The sequence below is a fragment of the Mastigoproctus giganteus genome, chromosome 8 (genome assembly GCF_048544385.1).
Source record: "Mastigoproctus giganteus isolate SK-2022 chromosome 8, ASM4854438v1, whole genome shotgun sequence".
NCBI classification, from domain to species: Eukaryota; Metazoa; Arthropoda; class Arachnida; order Uropygi; family Thelyphonidae; genus Mastigoproctus; species Mastigoproctus giganteus.
Genome location: NC_143582.1, coordinates 47,359,727 through 47,370,024, shown reverse-complemented (window position 1 = coordinate 47,370,024; position 10,298 = coordinate 47,359,727). Strand labels below are relative to the sequence as shown.

Sequence of the window (10,298 nt, the reverse complement as noted above, 5' to 3'; positions counted from 1 at the left end):
CGCCTGAGGCCGACTAACTCAGCCACGGAGTGAAAAAAGCCCATTAAAGTTCTTCGCGTCATCGACGGAATTTGAACCCTGGCCTTTTCGACCCTATGTGGGGAGGACGGTGACGATACCACTGTGCTATCATTCGCGCAGACTGCTTAGGATGTAAGTGTAGTCTTACAGGTTTATAATCTACCTGAATGACACTGGTGAGAGAGTGCAGAGAGAGTTGTCAAAGTCTCCGCTGATGATTTAAAGGCAGGAAGAGCAGCTAACGATCAGAACAAGAGCATTGCATCAAAATGACTTAGATATTATTATTATTATTAATAAGGATGGTTACGACGCCGGACCAGAAATCCCGATGAGGAAAAGAAACCGCCAAGAAACCTGTTTGCCATTTCTGTGCCGCTGTAGCAGCGGCACAGAAATGGCAAACAGAATAAAAACCAGAGACAAAAAAACAAAATGCAAAGACAAGGAACACCAGCCTGAGAAAGGCGGTTACAGCACAAGATAAAAGAACTGAGAGTGTAGACAGGCCAACTCACCAAGTACCAATGGTGTAACAGAAGTAAGGAACTGATCAGAAAATTGAAGACCATCCTCAAGAAAGACAATATCCACAGCAAACACGAAACCATAATCACAGGATCAAATAATTCCCGGACAACCTCAGGCAGCACTTCCTTACACTCAGTAAGAGACTTCGTGTGGATATAGGGAGAGTGTCCAGAGAAAAAGATGACAGAACGGGAGATTTTGAAAATACGTGATCTTCCATTTCTCAGCCATGTTCTGCTTACAGATGAATGATATTTTACAAGAAATGGAAGTTTCAACTCTTTAAACTCATGCCTGGGGCGTAATCTTGGATGCAATCGCTTTGGCTCTTGTTGTTTACCACAAAGGATTTCAGGATTTTCTGGGGAACTACTGGAAGACATACCACTTAAATCGGTAGATGATGTGGTTTATGCACGATGGTGAACTAGCCCACTTTTCCTGTGATGTTTCTGACTTTTTAAATATTGAGTACAATAACCGATGGATTGGGCGAAATACCTGTACAATGGCCACCACGATCATTTTACTCCATTAGATTGTTTTGTACGGATTTAGATGATATTCATCTGAACCTGCACAAAATACGCGTATTACCACCACACAAGATGAACTGAGAAATCGCATTTTGGAAGCTGCTGAAACCATTAAGATCAATCCTGAAACGAGAACGATAACACATGCTAGAGAACAATGAATTTGTCGCGCTAATGCAGCATTGAACAAAACTGAGGTCACTTTGAATAGTTACTTCAAATGTCTTCCGTTAGGTTTATTTATATTTTATTTTTTATTTATTTATTTATTTTTTTGTAATTTAGAATTAATGTTGAGAATTCTCGAGAATAAAGATTTTTGATATACACGTTTTTATTGGATTTTGATTTTTTTCTTATTTTTAACTGTAAAATATGCTCCTACATTTGTTCAGTGCGTTTTTGAAACACCCCCGTACAAGACGATGCTGAGACTACTGCATTTAGAATACTGTATTCAGGTCTGGAAGCCACACCTGAAGAAAGACAAAGCTTTCAGAAATGGCTCAAAGAAGGGCAAACAGACTGATGAGAACTGATGCTAATCGACGTCCATATGACGACGGCTGAGAAGGTGTGGGTTGACAACCAGACATTCTCTGGGAGGCCTGAATGAGGTATATAAGATACTGAAGGGTTAATAAAATGGAGGGAGGTTTATTTTCATTGGTAGGAGAGATAAGTATTAGGAGTTACAAATATATACACAAATATGTATAATCCTAGGGGGTAGCAGAAGGCTTGACTGCATAAAGTTTACCTTCGGGCAGCATGTTGTAGATCACTGGAATAAATTGCCTGCCAGTGTTGTCGAGGCTTGTTAAAGTTCTAAGCGGAATTCGAAAGTCACTATTTTTGTTAGTTGGGGCAAGTGTGAGTGATTGAGAATGTTTTCCTTATTTTTGGGAGCTGCAGGAAAAGTCCACTTCCTTGCATCGTTTAGCCATTATAGTACTAATGCTAAATATACAGAGCAGAATAGTTGAAATGCTCAAAAATATTTTATTAATGTTTATAAATATTCATTTCTGAAGAAAATCACATTTGTTCCCTTTCACATGTGGAGGAGAGCAAATGTGCGAACAAATGGGAAGGGAGGGGGTAAAAATCATTTATTAAAAAAGTAAAGCAAAGGGCATCGCATTCATTTATTAGAACAGTCACAGCAGATTCTCTCAAAATCGTTTTGAACTCCAGATCAAAAGCGATCATGTAGAGATATTTTATGATATTAATGATTTTGATATCTCTGTTGGATCTTGGTCTCACAACTAAATCACCATATAATTAGTGTCCAGTCAGGTATTCTCAGTTCTGTAAACAAGCAGCAGTCATTAGGAAGGAAGGTTAGATGTGGAGAACAGGAATTCAATAGGTTCAATCAAGGCATCTCTAATGGTGTCCCGATTTCGGTTTCCTCCAGTTCACATCGTCACAAAAATCAAATATGCAGGGAAATAAAAATTTTTATTTTTCTGTTCAAGGAAAAACCAAATACAGTGTTTTGTAAATGGAAACTTTCGTGTTCCTTTAATATAAGTATTGCCTCTCTATATGACTCAGCAATGACGTGGTACACCTCCCAAAATACAGTCTACTTCCGTCCTTTCGGTTCAACATGCCGGGAGTAACACTAACAACTTTTACAGTCAATGAGGGGGCAAAATCCATAGGTAATGGGGACCGGAGAACGGCATATTAACAGCGGTGAGTAGCTGAAAAAATTTACTGTGAAAACTATAAGTGCAGTAATAAATATAAAATGGGTAGCTGAATAAAATTATCAACATAACGTTGTTAATTTTATTTCTGGAAGCATCATGCCTATTCTCTCTCTCTCTCTATCTCTCTCTCTCTCTCTCTCTCTCTCTCTCTCTTCTATAATCCTCAAGGCAATCAGGGACAGAACTAAAAACAGCAAGCGATCGAAATGATCACATTGTATTAAAACCAATTTTGATATCTGCGATTTTGAGATGTGGCTCTGAAAGACAAACATATTTTTATAATTTTCACAATTGCCCATGGACTAAATTAATACATATTCATGATTATCAAGAAAACTGTCAATCTCCTCTGCTTGCGATCAATACCTTTTAATACAAGTTTTATACAAGTGTTTGCGTGTTTGAGAAAGGCTGGTCAGATAAAAATTCGTAAAACATAATTTCCTCATATTGATTTTACGAAACGTATATACCATCATGATGATTTATGTGAGCGCATTTAGCAACTTTATATGATTCTCATAGTTTAACACTAATTATAGAAGCGTTCGTAGAAATTTGTCTACACTGCATATGTTTTTGAGAAAAGCGTACTTTAGTAAAATTAGAAAATCCATAATCAAATGAGCTTTATTTCATTGCTCAAAAGGAGTTGATTGACCTCGTCAGAGATTTATGTTTATCTCAGAAGGAAGCTCAGTCTCTTGGATTTAGAATGAGGATGGAATCAATTGAAAAATTAAAAATAACTTCTCAATCGATATGTATGATCAATTTATTTTTTATGTAACTATGGCTGAGATGGCATACTCCACGGGAGCTGAAACAACACACACTTAAAAAGAAAAAGACAGCAAACGTTTTCTCTCTAAAGATGGGTGTATATCATTGTGTTGTTTTTATCTGCTCTCTGTAGATGTTTCTTCCAGACAGAACTGATGGCTGCAGCTAAAAATAAGCGTATCTGCGGAGGATGGAATGAACAATAATGACAAAGCAACACCACAGGCGAGGGAAAATGATAGGTACTTTAGTAAATAATTAAACAGCGGATTGTGCCAATAAAGGAAATAAAGACATATGCAATCGAGTTAATGGAGTTGCAGTGACTGGCTTGTACACAAAAAAACAGACAAAATTTATGAGGGATCTAATGCGATAAGCAGAGTGAGCTGTACGTCCTCGAACGACAGGGTTGGCAAAAATGCAAAGGTCCTATGGGTGTTTTCGTTTTAAACAGGATCCACCGTGTTCATCCCTATTACCTTTAGCACCCATGCGTAACATCAAGCTAATTTACATTACTTAACCCTACATTCGTTGTGCCTTTATCATGTTCACTGTAATATTTATTGAAATAACACGATAAATTATACAGCGACATACCAATGATGCATTGCGCCGACACAATGGTCGTAGCAGGCATAACGCGCACCATCATTATGGCTGTCTTTGGAGTTGTGTCCCTAATTCTGTAACGCTTATTGTTACGCGGAGAGTCTCTGAGCTAACTAGACTGATAAGTTTGCCTTGCCTTGCTGACAGAAATACTCTACAGGATAGGTATTATTTTTTCGTTCTATCCGTGTGACGTTTCAGACTCTTCCCTCCCACCTGTCTGGACAGGTGGGAGAGGCCAGCTAGAGAGCGCTCGTGAGCCTCTCTCAGTCTCTTCGATCCCGAGTCTCTTTACTCGTTCGCGTTGAATGAAAAATTTCTCTCACGTCTCGCTTTCGTTTTCGCAGAGGGCGCAACGGTACCGCAGCGATCCTCGTTTGTGATTGGCCGACTGGACAGAAGACACACTGCGGCATTCCTTCGGGACGCTGAGCTGCAGCGAGCGAGACGGGAGCCCTGCTATCTTTTAGGACATAGAGTATGGTTATACATACGCAGTGTTTTCCTCAGGCGCGGAATATTTGTGATCCTCTTTGTCCTCGCCATTAAAAACAACAAGAAAAGGTAAGTTTAGAAATTACAATAACATGCCATTTATATCGTACTGATTCATGTGAATAATAGCAATTTGCATGAAATATCGAAATAAATAGTTGAAAATACTAACACCGTGTGTAAACATATCTGTGTGTTTTCCATATTGCATGGTACGCTATGTTGCCCCGTTCCTGAAGGATTCTTTCTCTACGTTCGACTGATTTGTCACCTGAAAGGGATGTCTAAATGTGACCCCGTTTACAGGTTACGTGATTTTGTTCTTAGGCGCACCTGCGTGTTTTCTGATTTATACCAACCATATCCCTTATAACATGGCTTTCAGGTTCAGATCCGAGGTTTAAGGATGATTTGTTTGACGGCGTTGTAGTGGATAACTGGTATATTACAAGTTGTGTTTAATAAGCGAATGTTAAATTTGTTAACGAATGAGAATGTCCTTAATTTTTAAATTCATAGAACCAAATGACTTTTGTATCAACTGATCCTCCCCCGGTCAGCGTAAACTAATTTTTTTCTCTTTTTCGCTGACATTTAACTGTATTTTACCTCATGGCGGAGTAAGACAACGAAGCATCTTACAAGAGCTGAAAGCAATCGATCAAAGAGCCAATCAAAGATGGTATTAAACTCGCAGAATATTAGGCAGTGTTGCTGTAATATCAACAGCTGCAGCTGACCCCCTTCGCACAAAAAAAAAAAAAAAAAAAAAAAACATGTACTGGGTTTAGCTTTTCCGTAAAATTAACCTCTAGATTCAGCTGCTTCGTCTTGCCAGCATCTGCAAGGCAGGAAGAAGCCATTTAAAATGATGACGCAACACAACCCGGCGTTCGAAGGTATCGTCTGTGAACGTTAGTCGCGTTTTGCAGTAAGGAGGACGCCCATCCTTCCCTACACAAATGTCGAGTGACAGCTGCTCGGATAACATGTGTAGACACCAGTATTCAATATACTTATAGACTTCAATAATAACAAAACTCCAAAATACGGTGTTTGATGAGGAGTGGCACTCGCAGGGGGTTACAATGCCTCTGACTAATGGTAAGTCTAGACTGCTGATAGACGTATAGGTAGCTTTATAATAACTGCAATTAATGTAATGATTCTTAAATCACGAAATATTATAATTGAACCAGCTGAATATCTTTCCGAATTATAAAAAGTGAAATTATGGGTAACTTAAATCATCTAAATGACAGGATAAACATCCAAATGCAAAAGCAAAACTTCGCTGGAAAATATTAAAAATACCAAAACTGGGTTTTAAAATTCGCGAGTTCTTTAATCATACAAGGATTTTATTACTTAAAAATAGTAATATAAAATCACCCACGTGTGGCGCTGGAAACACAACTAGGAATGCCCATATGCTATATCTCGTGTATGGAGTGTTTATAATTCTTGGCACGAAAACAACTCAGAAGAGTCATAACGCAATCCTGCATGAAACCATTGCCTATGACGCACATTACAATTCCTGGTGACTCATGGTCTGATAAACGCAACTACGAAATAACTGAAGAATGGAAAGAAATGATTCTGTGATTCTTTCAGGACATGCTGGAGCCATGTTCATTCCACTAGACTTACAATGTGATATTCTTACGGAACAAATTCATTTGTCCAACATCGCAAAGATCTTGGTTATTACATTTATAAGAAGTGCATGTTAGGGATACTTTTTAATGACGTGACAAGCGTATCTATATACACTAACAGGGAAAAAGTTAAGAAACTCGTTTGTTTGCGTCTTTCCAAGGATCTAATTGGGTTTGTACAACATCTACTCATCTTTGCACGCACAAATGCCTTGGCCATTACCCTCCTTTTAATGCATTAACTTACGTGCAATGGCTTCGCGGGGCTTCACATTTCCATGATGTTATTAGCTAAAATAAATAAGTTTCTTTCTTTAAAACTTTTCACGCGCTTTCAGATGACCCTTCTCGATGTTAGCATTGCCCGATGCAGCAGATCCCTTTGTTAATCATGGAAAAGAAACAACCAGGCTATCTTATTTTCAAGGGAGATCGCCTATCATACTGTCGGTAGCCAAAAACGCCCGAAACTTGCGATAGCAGTTACGTGACATGTCGAGTGACCGACAACGGAAGAGTTCAAGTGGCACACTTACATATATAGATAAGCTCTGTTATCTCGCCCGGCTAAGTGGAAGGTGAGCACAAAAGTGGGGCTGTAATGAGGGTTGTTATAGCTGGATATACAAGTCTGTCACTGCACCCGAATCCCGCTTTTACGGACCTGCTGAGTCAATTTAATTTCTGAATGTAGGCTACTAGTGTGTGTGGGCCCTCTCCATTTCTTTATTTACTCGATAAAACTTCGCGTGCACAAGGAACATTTTGCATCTTGGCTCCGGTTCGCCGGCTCAGGTACTCCCAGCAATGTCAGTAGTGAATATCGCACTCTGTAACGAAGTACATTAATGGTAGTTTCGGTATGATTACGCACTGAACATTTAAAGCCGGAAAAATTTAATTTCTTTGGTTGAACTTATTTCCGTAAATCGAGCACACAACATCTTCTTTTAACAGACATCTTGATTTCAAACAATATACTACTAATACGGACAGACAAATACACCGATACACTTAGTACAGTACTATACTCTCGCGTGGTGCAGTGCATATAAGCAACATCCTCCACACACCGGATAGAAAAAGCCCGAGTTACAATCCCATCAATGATGCCGGCAATTTTCATGGGGATTTGTCGCAAAGTGGCTGAGTTAATCTGTCTCAAACGAGGACAGCATGGTTTTTACTCCCGGAAACTAGAGATTTTCGTCCAGCAAAAAAGAAAATCAACTACAGACTACACGCACCATATAGATATAACACACACAACACAATATGGGTTAAGTTTATGTTGCACCCTCTAAAATAACAACAACAACTTGGTACTAACCACTAACGAAAGCTGCTGAAGGTTTCAAGATCCTAATCAGTATTCGTTGGTTAATTTGTTGGTCGCACATAAGCTGAACCAACATGATCTGTTTGCATATCTAAAATTTAGCGCCCATTAAAATATTATTTCTCCCACGCCGATAAAGGGGGAGAACGAAAATTCCTAAAGTAACAGAATATGAGGCCTACCACTACGTGCAACATTCTGGAATTGGTAATTGTACCAAGCGTGGGAAAATACCATAATGATCTGAGGGAGTTTAAAAGAGATACAACTGTTCCCAAGTGTTACTGAAGGTACGCACGCACTCGAAACTGACAATTAGACAACACTTGACACGGCAACGTGGTTGGAAATGGATGTATGTACGGGGTTAGAGAAGAACAGAGAGAGCTAAGTCCATGAGGCGTTACTGTGAGCAAGACCTTAAAATTTCGTCTCGTCACGGTTGAAATCGGGATCACACCTTTTCACACGGTGTAAAAGAACAGATGTTGCAGCCACTGTGCAGCCGTGTGGGCTAGTACCTGAGCGTATCCATTACCACTCAGGCTAAGTAAGTGGGTCTCAGGAATAGATAGCTTTTTCACCCCAGAAACCGGAGTTTTTCGTCCAGCAAAACAGACAAATCGACCAGAGAACACACACGCAATTAACAGACATAAGACACACAGCACGGCACAAACTAATGTAATAGTTTGTATCCACTGCCACTGACCTATCGGCTGCGAGACTGGACACACCTACCTCAAAATACATCAGGCAGTCAGATCCCTTTTTCTGCATGAAACGGGACTGGACGAGCTGATTTGGCATGATTCATCAGACCAGAATATTTTTTCTCACTCGTCTACTGCTATATTGCGATGATCCCGGCACAACCAAGTCGTATTTGTCGTTAATATAAGAATTATCAGAGAGTGTGACTTGGATATACACACACTCTCTGATAAGAGAGTGTGTCCAAGTTACACTTTCTGATAATTACGGCTGAGAAATAACCAAAACGTCCAAGTCCAAAATCCGAGTGTTAATTACACACCAAAAACAAATACAACTTGTTTGGTATGGATGTATCGTGGGGGTTCGGTGTGTGTGTGTGTGTGTGTGTGTGTGTGTGTGTGTGTGTGTGTGTGTGTGTGTGTGTGTGTGTGTGTGTGTGTGTGTGTGTGTGTGTGTGTGTGTGTGTGTGTGTGTGTGTGTGTGTGTGTTAACCGCCAAACCAACATAAGGCTATGAGGTGTCAGCAAATTGTGTCTGTAATAATTGTGAATATTCTTCGGTTGGTTTGTTGTCTGCTGGACGAAACACTCGAACTTCTAAGAGAAAAATCCATAAGATCCACACCTAAGACCGACTAACTCAGCCATAGCATGGGGGGAAAAATGGCCCACAGAATTCCTTAACTCATTGACGGGATTCGAACTCAGGATTTTTCTGCCCGGTGTGGGAGGACGGTGATTAAAACCAATGTGTTACCTGTGAGGGCCTAAGTGAGACAATATCAACATGCTACATTGGATTCCCAGGATTAGATCTTTGGATCTTTCTAGTAGTGCAATCTACTGCTGAGAATATCAAGCCTGGCAATTGTTTGGCTGGGAATTTTCGGGTACACTCATGCTAGAGCAAAAATAACTGACTGCTGTACTGTTGGTGTGCATCAAGTTCACGCATCCATATTTTACATATTCTCCAACAGTGATACCATATTTTCAACAGGAAAATGAACCATGCCAGGGTGGTCCATTTTCTTGTTGTTGCACTAACGTGAAAACACCCACAGAATCAGAATGGCCGTCGGAATGCTGCTATGGTTCGTCACACGCATGTGTAATATCCTGTTAATTGCTTTTGGCATGTATTATCTTGAGGAGAGTTTCATTCGTAAAATTTTCTATTTCTAAACCCACCCTCAACTAAACAAATGTGTATCGAAATCTCATCGCACCAATCCATGTTTTCATACTTGATGAAATAAACACCTTGCTATACACATGTTCACATTTCATAGGTCACTGGATGCACGTGTATATGAAAATCAGATATAAAGTGCAGCCTACTCATGCAAATACCTAGGCAGCTCTGTTCTCACCGGCATAGTCAATCCAAAATAAGTGCTGTTGTAAGACCTTTTAAGGCTCTTTCCTCAAATGCATTCATGAAGACAACTGCCATCAGTAAACTAAATGAATCACTATTCTCCTAAGTCCATTTTCTGGATAAAAATTCTTTTTGATATAAAGGAGAGGGAAATAGGAACTAACCGGGGAGCTGGATAACCAAGACCCGACACTAGTTCTGAAAATTCCACAAAGGGTTTATCGTTAATACCGTAATCGAATTTTTAATTTTAATTTAATTTATTTTTCTTTTTGTATTTTTAAGGAGGAACTTGAGCGAATTTGAGAGCCTCGCTGGCCAGTATTTTCGTAAAAATTGAGTGCAGCCCATAACGGATAATAATCTAAGAATTGTATTGATAATGTCTAACAGGAGTTAAACTATTTGCTAATCATTCTGCCCAATTCTCGTTAAGGCATAGTCCAACTCCTGGAAATAGGATAATAAGCAGATTATTCACTCGCACTATCTA

General features: G+C 39.5%; 1 protein-coding gene across 4 annotated transcripts in view; it reads left to right on the top strand.

The window, feature by feature from the left end:
- Positions 1–4,633: 4,633 nt before the first annotated feature.
- Positions 4,634–10,298, top strand: part of LOC150081511 (uncharacterized) — a 284,800-nt gene continuing 279,135 nt past the window's right edge. For all 4 annotated transcript variants that reach the window (XM_090379978.1, XM_090379976.1, XM_090379973.1 and 1 more), the window contains exon 1: positions 4,634–4,777. The gene's annotated coding sequence lies outside the window, so the exon portion shown is untranslated. The remainder of the gene's footprint in view (positions 4,778–10,298) is intronic.